This window comes from Xenopus laevis, chromosome 3L, assembly GCF_017654675.1.
Source record: "Xenopus laevis strain J_2021 chromosome 3L, Xenopus_laevis_v10.1, whole genome shotgun sequence".
NCBI lineage: Eukaryota > Metazoa > Chordata > Amphibia > Anura > Pipidae > Xenopus > Xenopus laevis.
The window spans coordinates 78,369,653-78,389,973 of NC_054375.1; the positions used below are offsets into that span (position 1 = coordinate 78,369,653).

General features: G+C 37.0%; 1 non-coding gene across 3 annotated transcripts; it reads left to right on the forward strand.

Annotated features, from left to right (window-relative positions):
* Nucleotides 1-212: 212 nt before the first annotated feature.
* On the forward strand, nt 213-20,321 carry qrich1l.L. 3 transcript variants are annotated; one of them, XR_005966288.1, is made up of 10 exons: nt 213-415; nt 5,977-6,063; nt 8,637-9,670; nt 10,771-10,942; nt 12,119-12,273; nt 15,861-15,975; nt 16,059-16,167; nt 17,898-18,049; nt 18,251-18,341; nt 19,001-20,321. It is a non-coding gene; the product is annotated as a glutamine-rich 1 like L homeolog (transcript). The 3 variants fall into 3 exon arrangements; XR_005966286.1 differs by lacking the exon at nt 5,977-6,063; XR_005966289.1 differs by lacking the exons at nt 5,977-6,063; nt 19,001-20,321 and adding an exon at nt 18,562-18,993.

A 20,321-nucleotide genomic window follows, 5' to 3' on the forward strand; every position in this document is an offset into this window, starting at 1 on the left:
GGCATGGCAGGCAACCACCACGAAGTAAAAAAGTATTTTTCCCCCTTCTTCGTTCCCTGACAAAAGCAGGGAATTGTGAGCACACGCACAAGAAGCAACCCCGCGTAAGCAGCAGCTCAGGCTTGCCAACACACTGCATCCTTGTGCATCTCTCCAGAAGGGACTACGTGCCTCGTCACCGCGCTTATAAACTTGTAGTTGGGATGTCGCAGTCTCGCGAGATGAGACTTGTGACGCTGATGTATTCTGTCTGCAGGAGCTGGCCGGCAGGAGCCCAGGAGCTATACATTTAAACTGCGATCGGGGAGATTTCAACAGCGATTCCGGAGTGCAAGTTGTCTTATGAAAAGCGGGACAGTGGCGGTACTGTTGGTCGGTATGGAGATGCTGTATACCGGGGACTTAACGCCAACAGGTCTGCAGGTTCACGGATGGTTAACCTTTGGCACTTCATCTCCTGCAAAACTACAATACAGTAAAACTAACAGGGGCTACTGGAAGTCGTAGTTGTGCGACATTAGGGCTGTCAAAAGTTACCTTTTCCCTATCAATAGCTCAGAGACAGGCTTGAAGTCATTAGCGCTCTTTTACGACAGTAACCGTAGTTGCAGTTGTGTAAAAATTCAATTTATTTATCAAAGGCACTTGTGTCCAAAGCTGCTCCATACACTTCTGCATAGTTGTGCTCAGTGCTGCTGTATCTGCTCTGACCCCTGTTGTATTTGTGTCCTAGTATGACTATTGATAGAATCTGAATCTTGTGCCACCTTCATGCTGTTGGCTGCTTGGGTCACTTAGCCAGTGCCAATAGGTGCAGTATTCTTCTGCCTTAAGCAGGGGCGCCCAAAAGGTAGACCAGGATCTACCAGTAGAGCTTCAGCTGATGATCAGTAGATCTCAAGACACAAAAAAAACCTTTGAAGCAGGCGCTCAATGAAGGCAATCTTCCACCAGGCAGATAAATTCAAAGTGAGGATTTTATTGTGTCCACAACCTTACGCGATTTGTGATAAACACTTAATCATAGGCTATGATTAAAGGAAAATGAAACCCTTTCGGTGCAAAACCCCTCCCCCGTAGGCCCTCCTCCCCCTGGGCAAATGCCCCTAAGTTGCTACTTACCTCTCGCCGCAGGTCCTCTCCCATGGAGTTCGCAGGTGCCATCTTCTCCCGTGCGGTCTTCCTCCTGAATTCCCCCGGCGATTGGCGGCGCATGTGCAGTAGGAGCATTTGCCGGTTGGAATCTAGTGTGAATGCGCCGAAAGTCGCGATGTTGCCGAAAAAAGAAATTGGAAAACTTTGTGACTTTTGGCGCATGCGCAGTAGATTCCAACCGGCAAATGCTCCTACTGCACATGCACCGCCAATTGCCAGGGAATCCAGGAAGAAGACCGTACGGGAGAAGATGGCGCCTGCGAACTCCACGGGAGAGGACCTGCGCCGAGGGGTAAGTAGCAACTTTGGGGCATTTTTCTTTAAGTGTTCATCACAAAACGCGTAAGGCTGTGGACACAGTAAACTCCTAACTTTGAATTTATCTGCCTGATGGAAGATTGCCTTCATTGAGTGCCTGCTCCAAAGGTTTTTTTGGTTTGTCCGTTCCCCGTGCTGAGGGCTCAGGGCGGTGCACCTGGGCCTCTTCCCTTGTGTGGTGAGTTATCTATTTCTACTGGCAGACCCTAAACTACAGTTTTATTATTGGTCTCAAGAAACTGTCAACAAACAGATTGACTAAATCACCCTCCTTTTTCATTCAGATATTTATTATGTTATGTTTACCTATGAAATAGTTGTTTGTTAAATATAGCAATATAAATTCTCTCATAAATCAGTATTTAAGTAATATTTTCCATGGAACAGAATGCTAACAATGCTTTTATGGATGTAGATCCTAATGGGACAACATCACTAATAGTAGACCTTGCATTAGTAAAGTATGGGCATTCCAGGCCTAAAGGATCTTGCACATATTCAGCATTGGGTGTAACCCCCAGTCTAAAAATTTTAAGTAAGTTACATCCTATTCCTGTCAAAGCACAAGCTTAGCTGAGCACATTTTCACCTATTGGAAACAACTGGGTAAAGTGCATTTCCCCTTTTCCTCCCACAATTATGCTGGCTTTATGGAGAAAAACTGCTTTGTGGTTGAAAATATTTAAAATTGCATCTAAACTTGCATGTTGCACTCTGCACTTGTGCTTGTAAATAACCAGTCTTGTATTTTATATACATTTTAAAAAAATATTTCTCAATTCCAAAACCATACCAATGCTCTGATAATATCTAATGAACTTACTAGAGGGTGCAAATCCTACCAATGATTGCATATTATCACATACCATTATTTGTCCAAACTTTATGCACAGGATAGAAATAACACTAATCTTGTGATTTCTGGGTTGTTGCGCAGTCACAGGATTACTGTTTATTTACTTTGATGAAGTGCATGGCAGAGCAGTGTTGCACCAGTGGTAATGTGACCATAGCGCACAACCTCTGTATTGTGGGTGTTTGTTGTAGATCAGCAGTTGAAATGCTGAAGGCTATAACATCTATAAGTAAAAGCCAGTGCTATAAAGAAGATGGTGGTCAATAGACAGTCATTACTTTTTTGATTGTGTTACATTGTAACATATTAGATTGGATTAAAACAAGTGAAACCTGCCTAACTGCTAGTTGAGTTAAGGTGGCCATACACGGGCATGCTTTTATCATTCTGCGATGACCGTTCGTATTGTTAAACGATCGTCTGCCGATTATTTTACCATTCAATATGCCATCCACGGAGAACAATCAAATGAACAGATATAACCGTTGTTCAACAAACGAGGAGTGGTGCTAGCATTGTGTCACTGTCTGTAGTATATAGTCAGTTTCTCCTTCCCTGCTCCATGCAGACATATGGATTTATGCCTTGCTATGGCATAATAAACTTCTTTCACATGAGGTGATAGAGTGATATTCCTGCAGTCAGCACCAATTTATTTCTTTACATAGTTCATATGGTTACAAATGAAGTTTTCAGCAAAGAACATTTAGGTCCTTCCTTATATGTTCATTGGCTTGTGCTACAATCCGGACATACGCAAAGACGGATTTTATCCCTGAACGACTAAAATTTTTAAACTCATCCGATCAATTTTGCGAACGATAATGTTGAGACGATCGTTTGTCCGACGATCATTCGTACACCATCAATCATCCAATAGGTTATCAATATTATTGGAACGTTCTGGAATCGCTCGTTTGGAATTAAAAAATTTGCCCGTGTATGCCACCTTTAGAGGAACGTGGGGAAAAAAACATATCTACAGTCCCAATAATGTCAGTCCCTAGATCAGGGGTCCCCAACTTTTTTTTTTACCAGTGAGCAACATTCAGATGTAAAAAGTTGGGGAGCAGCACAAGCATGAAAAATGTTCCTAGGTGGTGCTAACTAAGGTCTGTGATTGACTATTGGTAGCCCTATGTGGACTGGCAGCCTACAGGAGACTCTGTTTGGCAGTACACCTGGTTTTTATGCAACCAAAACTTGCCTCCAAGCCTGGAATTCAAAAATAAGCACTTGCTGTGAGGCCACTGGGAGCAACATCCAAAGGGTTGGGGAGCAACATGTTGCTCACAAGCTACTGGTTGGGGATCACTGCCCTAGATCAACTTTGTTCTAAGTCCCTAAGTTTTATGATGTTGAGAGCGGTGCTTTGTTGGTTTATATATATATATATATATATATATATATATATATATATATATATATATATATATATATATATATATATATATATATATATATATATATATATATATATATATATATATATATATATATATATATATATATATATATATGCATGAATATGCCTGACTAGTTTTTTTTCGCATACAATACAGTTATTATTTGGTTATGTCAACATAATTTGTTTACCTTGGAATTGAATGAAAGCCATTTCCTTTTCTCTCCCATTTTCTGTGTAGTGTATTGAAATTAACAGTATTTCCTTCTTTAAAAATACATACTAGATTTCTGGGTTTGAGTAAGTTAAGTATTACAGCTATCGTATCATCTGTTATTTAAAGAGGTAGTTCTCATATAAGTTAACTTTGGTATGTTCTAACATGTTCTATTTTTAGCAACTTTTCAACTATTCGTTTTTAATTATTTTTTTTATAGTTTCAAAGGGTTTTGCTTTCTTCTTTTACCCTTTATAGCTTTTAAATTGAAGTCTCTAACCCCTTCAGCAAAAATCTATTGCTTTGTGAGCCTACAATTCTATTGTTGTTTTTTTCATAACTGATGTTTCTGTTCATGCCCTCTCATATTCATATTTTAGTATGTAATTCAAACTACTGCCTGGTTGCTAGGGTAAATTAGACCATAGAAAATGCAATGTTTTTGCACTTTGCCCCCTGCATATGTCAGCCATATGGCAGGCAATAAAGACAAGGCTGCCCTTCACTTGTGGCAAGTTTTTAATTTGGCAGTGCATCACTGCTCTTGCCGCAGTATTGGGCGCACTTTTTTGCCCCTGCAATTTTGGTAAAGACCGTTGTAAATATCCTCAGAATATCTTGACAACATTGTTAACCTACTTGTGTTGTTTTTGTGGAAAGCTTGCATGGGAAGAGGATTTAAATGTTAAAGGAACAGTAGCACCAAAAAATAAGTCTTTCAAAGTAACGAAAATATAATATACTGTTGTCCTGCACTGGTAGAGCTGACATGTTTGCTTTAGAAAGATTACTATAGTTTATGCAAACACTTTGCTGTGTAGCCATGGTATCAGACATTCAGGAGAAGGAGAAAAGTCACAGGATACACAGCAGATAATTGATAAGCTCTGTGCTTACAGTGGGATTCTTCAGAATTTATCGGTTATCTACTATGTATCCTGTGAATGAATGGCTGCTCCCATGGCTTCACCACAGCTTGTTTATATAAACTATAGTTTATAGTTTTTGAAGCAAACATGCCAATTTTAAAATGCAGGTTAACAATACATTATACGTTTCATTATACGGGTTCATTATATCTTAGTTGGGATCAATTACAATGTACTGTTTTAATATTACAGAGAAAAAGGAAATCATTTAAAAAAAAATATGGATTATTTGGGTAAAATGGAGTCTATGGGAGACAGCCTTTCTATAATTAGCTTTCTGGATAACCGGTTTCCGGATTACTGATCCTATACCTGTAATTACTTACACCATACATAACTAAAATGTTAATATAATACCCTCTGCAAAGTTTGCACGAGCTCTAGTAACCTCTTAACAACCAATTCATGTTTTCATAGAAATGATCAGTAAATGATACTTCTAATTAGTTATGGTTTTGTAAAACTGTGATGCAAAATTTGCAACTGTTGCCCTCTATAATTTTCATAAACCAGAGGTCAAGCCATGTGTACATAATACAGATGCAGTGGTCTTCCTGTAAGTTGGAACTTTCTGGAAAACTGGTTTCAGGATAATGGATCTGTACCTGTAGTTAATGGCATAGATAAGAAAAAAAAAATGTTCTTTATGGCCGCTGTCATAAACCTGATATTTGGATGGCAAAATAAATTTCTTATTATTATTCATAAAAGAAGAAAGCAATGGCACTCACAGCATATTCAAGCAGGATAAACCTTGCGTATGTTTATTTGCACACGATGCAACGTTTCGGGGTGGTCCCCTTTGTCAAGGGGACCACCCCGAAACGTTGCATCGCGTGCAAATAAACATACGCAAGGTTTATCCTGCTTGAATATGCTGTGAGTGCCATTGCTTTCTTCTTTTGTCGATTGAGGAGGGTGCCGATCCTTCCAAGTAACTGAGCACCTGGCGGAGCTTTTAAGGCCTGGGTGTGCGAGTTTTGCCATTATCTTATTATTATTATTCATAGCAACATTTCTAACTAATCAGGGGCAGTAAGACTTTGGAATGCAAAATATGTTCTTACCAAGAAAACCTTTAAATTGCATCCCTTAGGCTACTACTCACAGGTGATTTAATCACACACCATGCTGCACCACATTCCTGTGCCCTTCAGCAGATGGCAGTGCAAGAAAAAAAAGGGTAATTTATCCAATCTGGTCATCAAATTTAGTTTTGCCAGTCTTCTGTTTTTGTACCAGTTCCCAGGCATAAATGACATCATCTAGTGCTTAGAACCTGGATGTATATTTGACCTGTTTTTAGGCTTAGGGTAAGGTCACATTCGGGGAGATTTAATCGCCTCTTCTATGGGGCAACTAATCTCCCCGAACTGCTTCCCCTGGTTCTTCCGTTTGCTAGAATGAGAAATCGCCTGCGGCATGGCACTCGTGGCCTTCGTTTTACGAAGTTGCCCAAAGTTTCCTCATTGGGCAACTTTGGAAAACAAAGCGCTGCGAGTGCCACCCCGCAGTCAATTTCTCATTCTAGCAGACGGAAGACCAGGGGAAGCGGTTTGGGAAGATCAGTTGCCCCAAAGAAGAGGCAATTAGTCACCGGGCAACTTAATCTCCGAATCGCCCAGTGTGACCTTACCCTTAGGGCGAATAATCTCCGGCAGTCAATTTCTCATTCTAGCAGGGGGAAGCAGTTTGGGGAGATTAGTTGCCCCAAAGAAGAGGCGATAAGTTGCCGGGCAACTAAATTTCCCAGAATCGCCTTACCCTTACATCTGGGTATCTGAAAGGCAAACTAGGAGTTGATTATAAAATGTTAAGCAATTGGTAAAAGTGATCTGTGAACCTTCATTTCAAGCAGACCATTATGCATTAAGACTGTAGTCATGCAAGGGTTTATGTTTAATCTGTATATTCATAACAGTTTAAGTCATAGTTATGTTATAGCTCAGCAAAAAGAAACTTTAGATTTTTGAGAAAGCTATAACGAAGCTGTAGCAGCAAATTATTTAGCCTAGAAACAAAGTATTGGTTTGAAATAGACTAGAAGGTGAACTGGAGAGGACCTTAATAGAAAGAGAAGTAATATAATAAAACCATGAAAATAACACGGTAGCCTCAGAGAGCAATAGAGAATCTTGGCAGCTTTGGTCAGTGACCCTTTTCAACCACAAATCATTTTAAATAGCAGGCTTGAGAGCAAGGCAAGTAATGCAAAACTATGTAAGAAAAGGACCAGGTAGCATTATAGGGCAATAATATGCACGAGCACAGCCCCTGTTCTGGTTATTGCATTGATGCCACAAGCTAGGGGTGAGGGATGGAGAATGGATAAAAGTATAAGAAAATGGAGTATTTATAAAGTTTAAAAAAAAACAATTGGAAAACTAGCAAAGAAAGTCTGATGTACATGTTTAAGGGTAACGGCACATAGGGCTGTTTTGCACATTTTAAGTAGCCTTTTAAGTAGCAAATTAAGTAGCCTAAAAGCCAATGCACTTGAAACTCTCCTAGACTTACATTCCAGTTGATGTATGAAGTGCAGAGCAGGGTGTAATGTAAAAACTTTTACAACCTTCCCCCTTAACCCCTATTCAGACATGCAAGTTAGGGAGCTCTGGCTGGTGCAAGGTGCAACAGAGACTGCAACTTTAGGTTGTACCCTTAGTGCTTATTTACCCAGAAGTTTTGTATGGGGCAAACCCATTCTTTCATACAAATATAAACAATTTGTATTCTTACTACAGTATGTATTTAACTCTTTGCCTGCCAACCAGGTAAACCCCTTGGTAATGACGCAAAAAACCCTTGGTAATGACGCAAAGCGGGTTGTCCTTTTGGTCCAGCAACTCAAGCGTCGCAGGACCCAACACTTAAACAGCAGATGTGTCGAAGCCACATGTCTTCTATCTGACACTTTGAATGTAGCCCTCCATTTATTTAATTTGTTTTCATAATTTTATTTGATCTTTACTGGTTTTATTGCATTTGGATCCCTGCATAATTATTTCCTTTTTATATTTTAACATATCTTATATATGTGTATTTTCCAAAACCCATATGGTTTTCTGGGTTTTTCTTATAAGTTCAATTTTTATATATAAAATAAGGTATGTTTATGGTATATTTACCTATATTATGAACTATATAAGTCTTTTGTTAGTCATGTGTTTTACAGGAGCATAATTCCACAAAAATGAGAGTGGGATCCATGCTATAGTTTTCCTAGGTAACCTAACCATTGTCCCTAAATTGAAAGAGCAGAAAGCATTCAAAAATTGCTTCATTAATGAAAACTCTGGCAGTGAAAGGGTTAAAGCAGTGCAGTAGGAAGTAAATTATTTCAGTCAACCGTATGAGTTCTCGGTTCTCTGCACAACTGAAGTGTGTTTTAGTGCATTCACTTGATGAAAGCATCATTGATTTTTGTAGCAGAAATGCATTCTGCAGTGACTTCTATTTTTATGCAGACAAAATTGCCTAAATTGATCTGTGGGAAAAAACAGACTTGGGGGGTTGGGGTGATTCACAAAGCTGGAGTAATTTTACCATAGTAACCCATAGCAACCTGGCAAAGCAAGACTGGCTTTATATTTTTATGTCTAGTGTTTGCTTTGGTTTTGACCAAGGAAAAGGGGCAGTTCATCTTCAGAAAAAGATGTAAAATGTTATTGTTTCCCTCTCTCTTACGAATAATATTTTTGATTTTGACACATGTACACATTTAGTCTTACTAATCAAATTTTTATTCTTCATAAGGTTTTCTTCCAATCGCCTGAAGGATGAACCATTCTTTAGAAAATTCCATTCCCTATGAAGATTATTTGAGGATGAAAGCCCAAACCATACCGCCACATCGTATGAAAGAGTTTTTGGACTCTCTTAGTGGTAAAGGAAGTGAGGAAATGCAGCAGTTTGTACATTCTCCGATTTCAGTATATCCGCAACGGAATCATTATTTTTACATGGACAGCACAGATGTGGCCGGTTCTTTGTTGGAGCTGGCAAGGCCTATTGCATCTCCTTTGCAGCATACTACAGTTAGCCCTGGCGTTCCTCTCGATCAGCATCACAGTCCTGTTCACCATGTTTCACTACGGCAGGGTCACCATGTGGATATTCAGCCGAATCAATCTGCTAAGCCTATGCAGCAGCAAGTAGAAGGGCAGCCCGTTTCTGAAGAACAAAGTTCTAGCATTGCTGGTTCATCTAACACACAAGATAAACGATCATGCTTAACAGGATTATCTCAACCAGTGAAGAAAAGAAAATTTGACTTTCCAGTTGAAAACTACTATCCTGTAAATCATGCATCCTTACAGAGTGTGTCTGCTGCTGCAGTACTGGCATTACCTGTACAGAGCCAGCAACAGGCCTATATTCCACTTCGCCAAGAGCTGCTAACTGTGGATAGTAGCCAGTTGTATGGGCTAGTACCAGCTAGTACATCAGCCTCTGGTCAGTTGCCCAACGTTGAATCGTGGGCAATATTTTCTACACATGCAACATGTCCTGAGTCTCAGACTAATATGCATACCTCTGTTCCTCAGGACTCCTGTGGGATTGTCCAAATGGGAGAGATTCCAATGACTATAAGTAGCATCAAGGTAGAAGAAAGTAAAGAGATCTTTGAAGCAAAAAAAACCAATACAGAGAAAACTGTGCATGCTCCAGGCACTTCAGGCTTCCCTATGCAGTTGATAAATATGAATGGGAATATCCCAATGTCTTTGTCTGTACAGAGTACAGGAAGAGGGTATCAACCATCAAAATACTGGGATCAACAAGTTCAGGTATGTACTTTTTCACAGTTCTCCACAGTTTAAAGGAAATTGTGATCTTTTTATTGTTTGAGTGACCCTGGTCCCATTGTGCTTGCAGTCAAAGGCTGGATGTGCTAGCAGTGCAGAGAATACAAGTTATTATTGAAGCACGTGACTGCATTTTGCGCATTCCCCACACTTAATGCTGTGTAGTATGCAGTGGCTGCTCTCCTGCTGGTGCCTCCTGAAGATTTAAAAAAAAAAAACACACATTTTACAGAATGTTACTTTTTGTTCTAATAATTTATTATTATTTATTATTAACATGTATTTATATAGCACCAACATATTGCGTAGCACTCTTTCTTGAGTGAGTTTATTGCCTTTTAGTTCTAATTTACCTTGAACATAAGGGCCAAAACACTTTTAACCAATAACTGCTACCTGGTATAAGACGTACTCATTTTCAATTCTCCAGAATAAAAGATATTTTATATCTTTTAGTTCTCTTATTGGCAGTCATATTTGGACTTTTTTTTTTTTTACAGTAGGACATGTAGATGGCAAGCCTAGCCCGCTGCTCTCCTTCTGATCTGTCTGACTACTTTGCTGAGCTGACTGACTATCATTACTTTGTATCAACAGGCAGCTGTCCTCAGCCTGCATCCTCCAAACCCCACTATTCCCTGACACAAGATTTCAATAAGGAACAGAACATCACAGTGCAATGCATTGTGGGTTATGTAGTTCCTGCATGGTCTGTAAGCTGTTGAGAAGTTGTTACAATTTGTAACATCAGTGTTTAGTCCCTCCTTCCCTGCCAGGATTTCAAATGATGCAGAAAGAGAAGAACTGTTAAATAGCTGGATTTCAGCATAGAAAATTGCATTTATTCATACTTTTTGAAAAACCCGGTAACTGTGATGGGTATATTAGGGGTTTCTGTGTTATGTGGACCTCTTTATCAAATTTTGGTTTGGAAGCCGGAGTTCCCCTTTATTAATTTTGTTTGGTATGTTTCCTGTTGAAAATTCCTTGATTCTGTTTAAGTGGTATGTCTGTTTCCAAAGCACTGCTTATCTTGTCGGCGCTGTATAAATAAATGATGATGTTTCCCTTTCCCTATCTAGTCTGAAGGCCTACAGAGCTCTCCAACTGAACCTCACCTACGTTTGCAGAATAATGCAGATTTTCCATGCACCCTCAAGCCCGAGGAAGGTGCTTTATTTTGGAAGAGTTGGGCACAGATAAAAAATGCGGAAACCATGAAGGAAATGGAAAACAAGTTGCCATGTTCTGAAAGTAGGAAGCTTTGCAATCATAACATTTGCATATATTGTTCAGTCATTATTGGTTTATGTGAATAGACACCTTTTTTTATTTTTCTTATTTTATTTAGTTACTGAAACAACATTAACTTTCTTATAAAAACTGTTCACCCTCTTGGAAGTTTCCATGCTTTGTCATAGAACATTGATTTACAGTGGATTTAATTAAGTGTTTTTGACACTGATCAACAGGAACAGAACTTTTCAAGTAAAAATGAAAACAGATGTCTGCAAAGTGATTTAAATTCATTAGTATGAAAAAATACAAACTGCAAACTGTTTGCATAACTGTATACCTCATTCAGTCAGTATTTAGTACTTCCTTTTGGCAACAATTGGAGCATTGATTCTATGTGGTGCAGCTCTGCAAATCTAGACACTACAATTGTTCCTTATTTCTCTTTGCAAAACTACACAAACTCTGCCAGCGTCTGAGTGAGTCCAACCACAAATTCTCTTGGCTTGACATTTGGACTTAGACTCAGCTAGTCCAGGACACAAACATTGTTTTTAAGCTATTGTTGTGTGGGTTTGGCTTTATGCTTGGGGTCACTGTCTTGCTGGGAGACTAAATGCTCCCAAGGCTCATATTCTTGCATACTACATCCTCTAGGATGAAACTGTAATGTGCAGCTATGAGTGCTATTCATTATTATTTGCAACTTGTTTATGATAAGAAATAGTGTACAGGCATGGGACCTGTTATCCAGAATGCTCAGGACCTGGGATTTCCACAATTTGGATTTTCATACTTTGTCTACTTAAAATCATTTAAACATTAAACCCAATAGGATTATTTTGTCTCCAATGTGAATTAATTCTATCTTAATTGGGATCAAGTACAAGACTGCTTTATTTTCACAGAGAAAAGGGAAATAATTTTAAAAAATGTGCATTTTTTTTATTATAATGGAGACTACGGGAGATGGCCTTTCCATAAATCAGAGCTTTCTAGAGAACGGGTTTCTGGATAACTGATCCTATACCTGTATGTCTGTGATTTTATCAGGTCATGGAAATTATTGGTGACGCTAAACTTCCTAATATTTTGCAATATAGGGCACATGATAACTCTCTAACTCTAACTTGAAAATAATCGCTCACCAAAGAAATTATATCTTGGTAATTTTTAGTTTCTTGTACTTTCTAGGAAGAAAACCAATCCTTTTTAAGGAAGATATTCTTTCAGTGCCAATAGCAGATTTAAATTACGGACTGTGCCTAATGACCAAAGAGGCTAGAAAACATGATGGTTCTTCTTATGATGCTGATATGTTGTTCTTTTTATTTCTGTGTATGCAAAAGGTACGTAAGATTTTCATTTCATTATATTTTTTACGTGTCACAGAAAGGCTTCATGATTGCTATATTTTCACTTTGTTTAAATACTAAATGAATCAGACTAATATGACAAGCAATATTACACTTTTGGTGAGGATGTAGTGGTTTCCCTGTTCTCACTTCAGCTCAATCAGTTTGCTTCACTGTCTGCCCCACCCTAGTCCCCCAAACACTAAGGTAGTACAAAAGGGAATAAGATGGTTTGAATACCCAAGAAAAGTATGGGAATCCTATTTGCAGTTTGAAGCATGCTACCACTAGGAGGCGAACAAACGGAAATACGCCAGTCTGAATATCTAGACACAGGTAAACATAACAATGGAGATTAAAGGACTGAAGACAAAAAAGAAAATAAAAGACAATATAATACAACAAAGAAAATGGGTGAGAGACCACAAAACAGAAGATGTGTAGGAGCTAATACACTAGGACAAATCAAAATATATCAATCTAAAATAAATGCACCTGGATTTCTGGCACAAGTGGCATATAAATGTTTTTTGAAGAAAAAGAAGAATTATACAAGAATTTCAATTTGCATTTACTATTTAGTGCCCATTGTTTAAATCCCCATAGTTCAATGTTTGTATTTTGAATTCAGTCATTGCCAATATAAACAGAACATGCTCAAATATCCATTGCTACAAATGGTTTATCATTATTGTACATCACAATACTACATGCAGCAAAGTTTATGGTGAAGCTCAGATTGATGTAATGTAGTAACTTGGGAGAAAGGTGAATTGATGCAAAGGTTTGTGGGTGAGTAGAATGAGTGGTGGGTGTTATGCCTGTCTGATATACGTGCGTAAAAAACACTGGCATTTATGCGCTGCATTACAACTTTATAATAATGCCACATAAATGTGCCATGTGTAAGGCCCTAAGGCCCTTTGTTAAAGGGGTTGTTCACTTCAAACAACTAGTTGTTTTTCAGATAGATCACCAGAAATAACGACATATTCCAATGACTTTCTATTTTCTATCTGTGACCGTTTCTCTAATATTGAAGTGTAAAGTGTAATTTTTCACCTTCTAAAGCAGCTGTGGAAGGGGGGTCGCCAACCCTAAATGGATACATTTAGTGGATACATTTCTTATCTTTGTCCCTGTTAGGCAGAATCCCTGAGTTTCATTACAGGCAGCTGTTAGAATTGATACAATAGTTGCTAATATCCCAGAGATGCTGCTGAGAAATGTATCAAATAAATTTTGCAAAATTGTAACAGTTCAGAATCTGCACCTGAATTACTGAGCTGCCAGACTGAAACACCAGAGACAGGAACATTCAACTTTAAACTTAGATTTTGGAAAAACAGTAAGTGATTGAAAAAAGTCTTTATTTTTGGGGAACAATCTGAAAACTGAACTGAAAAAAAGTGTTTGGAAGGTGAACAACCCCTTTAAGCTCTTATCTAAGGGTCACAAACTTTACTTCTTTGTGATTTCAAATACTTTTGTGCTGTCATATTATTTCTATACATTCCCCACAATATAGCAGTGACTATTCCCTAAACAATCTGGTGATTTCCCCATCTCATTGTTTTTTGCTCATGCTCTTACTATACAATTGCATTTTTCACATTGTGTTAAAATGTGTTTTACTGCTTCACTGTATGGGCTAGACATATACATTTGTGCAGATCCACTTAGATGACCAAAATCTACTATGCATGCTATTTGTCTCTCACACACCAATGACTTGCCATCTGTTTAGAAACTGTGTTGCAAACATTCTCTGACTGATTCTTCTGTTGTCTGTGTTGAAATTTTGCCAAAAAGGGATCGGTTAATATTGCTATTGGGTAAACGTTCATATCCCTGTTTCCTGTTCCTTTATATAACCCTGAGCTGTAAAACAAAGGATTATAAACCAGTATTTCCTGTATTTCTTGTTTTCGTTTACATGGATTTATTTTCTAGATTTCATTTGATTTTGCATGAACATTTATAAAATGGAGACCTAGTTCATGCAAGGAGGTGTATTATTTAGTTCCTTACAGGGGAGATAAATATAACTAATAGCAAAATCTTGTGTTCTGAGAGTGTTCTGAAAGACATTTCATGTTTCCACTGTACAGTATATGTTACTATTGATTACAGGTCCAATTTTTTAAGTAGATATTTAGAAATCTTTGCAAGGAACCTAATCTTTTCTGAAAACAAAGCGCCTGATTGTGACTGCAAAGACTTTTGTGTGAGTTGTGAAAAGGTGATTTATTTTAACTGTGCATACCAAACGGTAATGTTTAAAGGGAAAAGGCTGTGCATTTTGTCTGGCAAATAAGTGGTGTTTTGCTCTGTAGTGCAGTGTATTCAGCTGCTTTTTAAGCTGAAGACAAGGGTTATATATTTTTTTTTGTATAATGAAAGAAAATGTACTTATATAAATTCCTATATAATAATATAATATTTTCTATGTTTTAACATTACATTTATTTCTACTTAAAGCAGTATTTGTCCCTTTCTGTTCACTGCACTGCTGGTTCTGGCCCTTTAAACTATGTGGCAGAAGCCAGCTGATGAACGGACCTGTGAAGAAGCCTGCAAAGCATTTTGGGTATTGGAGTCTTGGCTGAAGACTCGAGTAAAGACCCTGTATTTAACTGTTGTAGCTTTTGCACAGCAGTCGACTGCAGAAGCTCAAATGTAGAAGCCATAATGTTGCACTGTGTGGTTTTAATAGTACTGAACATCAAGGTAGAACTGAAAAGGAAGATGATCAAAGGAGGGGAAAAAGAAAATATGGTCTTTTTATGAAAGCTGGATCTTTTCATAAAGGAAAACTACCATAGGATTATTTATAGAGTAGAGCAGATTGAGCTATGTATGTTCCTTGGCATCATACTTTATTAGTAATCCATTCTGTGTAAGTGCATACATTTTCAAAAACAGGAGTTTTAAACTACAAGTTTGTTAAAAAAAAGTTGTAGGTCTTCACTAGGGCATGATCCAAACAAATAATTTTAAGGGCATCCAATTGTAGTATGATAACTCACCACAGTTGAATAGTGGCCCAGGTGCTCTTGCCCCAGCCCCTCGGCTCAAGGGGACAATCCTTGTACACAAATGAGAGGTTTAGGGCACTCTGGAAAGCCACATGGATCAGACCCAAAAGGTTAAAAAGTAGAAAAAATCTTTATTAAACAATCATCTCATGCCTTACGCGTTTCGTGTCAAGATGACACTTAATCATAGGCTACCCTAGGGGCATGATCAAGTATTGATGTGGAAAGCTGTGAAACACCATATTGATGCAGTACTCTCCTGAATGCTCTGCATAGGACCCATATGAGATCCGATTATTGGCCTGGAGACAAAACCGTTGGATCAGTACATTTTAGTCCACCGCTTGCTCTGCCAGTATTAATTACCTTGTTGGTGACCATGGACTCATTGACCCATTCTAGGGTTAATAAACACAGTATACTTTGTGCAGTCTCAGAGCTCCTAAAGGGGAAATATTCATCTTACTGCAATACCATTCACATATATAGGACTTCTACTAAAACTGTTACTTATTGTGTTATTTTCCTTTTTATTATTTTTAGCACATGTTTGACAACAACAGAATCGATAATGTCTTTGCTGACCTTTACTATTCCAAGTTTTTGGAAAAACTTCATGAAGTACTTAAGGAGTGGTGCCCAAGAGTAAACCCATTTGGTAGGAACGTATTCATTACATTGCTTGCTATAATGTTTTGCCTGCTGGTGCACTGTCATTTCTTATTTTAAAATTTTCTTTAGGTTACATCATATCCAGTTATATCACTGAAGAAATGTTATGGGACTGTAAACAACTTGGTGCTCATTCACCAACTACTCTACTTTTCACACTGATGTATTTTAACACTAAGTAAGTGACTTTACAGGTCTCTTTAATTGGTCTGAAAGCAATTATCCTTCAGTATCATTAGCATTGTGAGTAGGAGAATTCTGTTTGGCAGCATTTACTAGAATACCCTACATGACACTGTTTGGTTCTGAATCAATCAGGACCTGGCTTATTAGGCAAGCCCAAAGAGGCTTTCCTTGGACTTTCACAGTCATATTAATCAAATTGCCAAACTGCCTTTACTTGTCCTTGCCATGCTCATTTTGATCCAAAGATAAGTGGATCAAGTTATATTAATTTGCGTCTTTTTATATGTTTTACAACTCTTGCATTTGGATCCTCTGCAACTTTGCAGCTGCTATAATTGTGACTATTGTAATCAAATATGCCCTACAATGTCTTTTAATGACGTTTATTTAAAAAAAAAAAAAAAAAAAAAGAGAGAGAACTTACAGCGCTGTGACTCTCTGTCTTTTGCCATAATAATAATATTATTATTATAATATTATATTATCTGTTGCAAATTGTCCTTAGCTACAGGAGCTTTTTGAATGTATTAAATGTTAGACGTACTTAGGGTCTATAATATGCTTAAGGTGATACACAGGTATGGTTTAGGTGATTTTAAGGTCTTTTAACCTAATCACTTATTTATGTACAAAGCACTTTATGCAACATGATCTTTTTTTTTTTAAATAATTTTATATGAAATGTTTTAATATATGACAGACAGTTTATATATATTTGCACTATTGCTGTTTAACAGCCATACAAAGGGTTAACTTTGCACATGATGTCACAGGCACAGTCAAGTGATGTGGGTGGAGGTTATTTAAGGAAACACTTGTGTATGTAATATTACCTTGAAAAAGGGACCGAAACGTCTGTTTTGCATACAATGTAACAATATAAGCGTTTTTTTCACTACAAGACCCCTAGTGCTGGTTTTTTGTTCCTGTTATATATGAATTTTATTCCGGGCACAGGGGTAGCTCTTTTGGAGAAGAGGTGCTGTATGTATGTGTGTGTATATATGTGTGTGTGTGTATATGTGTATATATATATAATATCAAAACGGGGGGGTTGTGGGAGCACTCTAAAGGCTTTAAAGTATATATATATATATATATATATATATATATATATATATATATATATATATATATATATATATATATATATATATATATATATATATATATATATATATATATATATACATATATATATAATAAATGCTATTGCATATGTACCCAAAACAGGGGTTATTTTGTTACAAAGTTATGATCATAAAATTGATAAGCCACCATACCACGTCAAGGTAAACCCTGAATGGCGGTCCCTAACTTGTTTTATTTTATTTTTTATGTGTATATGTATATATATATATATATATATATATATATATATATATATATATATATATATATATATATATATATATATATATATATATATATATATGATAAATGCTATTGCATATGTACCCAAAACAGGGGTTATTTTGTTACAAAGTTATGATCATAAAATTGATAAGCCACCATACCACGTCAAGGTAAACCCTGAATGGCGGTCCCTAACTTGTTTTATTTTATTTTTTATGTGTATATGTGTGTGTGTATGTATATATATATATATATATATATATATATATATATATATATATATATATATATATATATATATATATATATATATATATATAACTATAATATAAAACTTTTCTTTTTAACTACTTTCGTTTGTTACAGGTATTTTATTTTAAAAACTGTAGAACAGCATTCACAGCTGGCTTTCTCCAAAATAACAAAGCAGACCCGGAAGAATCCCGGAATCGGAAAAGATAAGAACTGCACGATACGTTTTCTGCGGTTGTATGGTCAAGTTCAGAGTGGTTTGAAAGGTATGCTCCAGCAGCCACCCTTTTATCACTCGTGCCACTCTGATAATGTATAAGGCGTATGCATATAAGGGATTAAACTTTATGCATCTAGCAGCAACAGTTACAGTTAGTATTATGATCCAGTAACACTTAACATTGCTGAAACTAACCCTATTGTTTTTCTCCATTCCCTTATATCTGCTCCTTTTCCTCTTGATATAGTTACTGAAGAAACCTACGTGGAACAACTTGAAAACCCAGATAATCCACTGCAGTGTCCCATCAAGTTATATGATTTCTATCGCTTTAAATGGTAAGTTTGGTATAGTTTCCTAATGCGAGTTTATGATTTAAGGCAATGAGGCATGTAAGACTTGTCTTATGCAGTCCTTGTTGCCATCATAGTTGCTGAGAATTGCTGTAGGTGAAACAAAGGAGTAATTATGTTGACGAGACAAACTAAATAGGGTACAGACTGCATACAATTTGTAATTGGTGTTCATTTTCCCCCTCATTTGTTCTGCACTTCCCAGTCTTGTAATTTAGGGTGATGGCACATGGGAAGATTTGTCGCCTGCAGTTAATTCTTCGCTACCCAGGTAACATATCTCCCGAAAATAGACTTTATATAGCGCAACATTAAGATCACAGCAAGTAAAACCCATCACTTGTGACCATCTGGCTTGATTGTGGGGAAAATGCCGCCCTTCCCATTTTAAATTAAACTAAGTGTTCTTGGGCTTCTTTATTCAAGCAAAAAGGCAATTGTCTGTCAGAATTGAAGATGAACATTAGAGGGCCAGAATATGAAGATAGGCAAACGATCTATGAATACAGCAAGTAGAAGACGCGGTCATGATTTATAGGAGTTCCTGCACTGTATTGTATTTCATATCTTTATTAAGATCAGGAATATACTCTAAACTAATGGTTCTATTATAGGATTCATTTATGATTTATATTTTTTTGCAGTCCACAAGGAATGAGGGGACCAACAGATGCCTTCTACTTAGTTCCTGAACCAGTAGTAGCCCCAAACAGCCCTATCTGGTATTCTGGACAGCCTGTAAATAAGGAAGTGATGGAGCAAATGCTAACCCGAATATTACTGGTTAAAGATGTCCAGGAAGCACATGCTGCTTCCCACATTTCTGCATATTAATTCACCTGCCTGTGTAACAATGTTATAAGAAAGAAATGCGTATACACTTTATTTGTAAAGCATGATGAACTATAGCTTATGTACTTTTCTGTACTTTATTCCACAGGAAAAGCTGATTGCTTTGAGTATACAAAGCATTTACTGACCACAATATATGTTCAACTTTTTGCAATGTACAGAAAGCACATCGATTTAGTATGTTTTGATCTAATTTATGCTTCCTCTGTCCTGATCACTCTATAACTCTGTACGTACAGGGCTGAAATCACACCCGTATATAAATATATATATATATGGAGTAGTTACACTCCGGCTTAATCGTTTGATTTTGTTTTTTTTTTTGTAAATATTTTGCTTAGGTATCTTTACATAAAACAATTACACAATAAGGTCAACCCTTAAGGTCTTCTAATTCTAAAATATGTACTGTATCATGTGAAAGACTTTATGTATGGGATTGTTCATTGGTAACAAGTGCTTAATTTGTATACTTTATAAATCTGTTTAGTGCAATGCAGCCATAAACATGTTCTTAATGAAACATGCTAATAAGATGGTACTGTTTTTCCTTTATAAAGGATAATGCTTCCATGAGATACAATCAAGGATGCCAAACTGAAAAATGTCATATATAGACATTAAAAAATTTTTTTACTTTTTTTTTTTAATTATGTTGAAATTGTAGTCACGGGAAGCGTCAAGTTTTTTGGAACATTTCCAGAGTTTGTGTTTTTGATGTTGTGAGTGTAATTCGTGCCTAAGGAAAAGGTCACTAGAAATTTGACTCGTATCTGTCCGCACCTACTTTTATGCATGCACAGAGGAATTGCACATCATGCTGAGAAAACTATACAACCTTACCTCAAATCCAGTTAGGTTGTGCCTTAAAACAATCCAGGCACTTGCATTTCTTTCAACAGTGACTGTAATGTAACCTTTGATTGTGTTTTTAGTAAGTTCGCTTTTACAGGGAGATATTGTATATTTTCACAGAAAACTCAACATGGAAATCACTGAATAATAGGAGAAATGAGTGTTCTAATCTGATGTATGCTAGATTTCTGACTTCTTTGTTATTTAATACAGACTGAGCACTAATTTTCATTTGAAATAAAACTGAAATGGATTGGA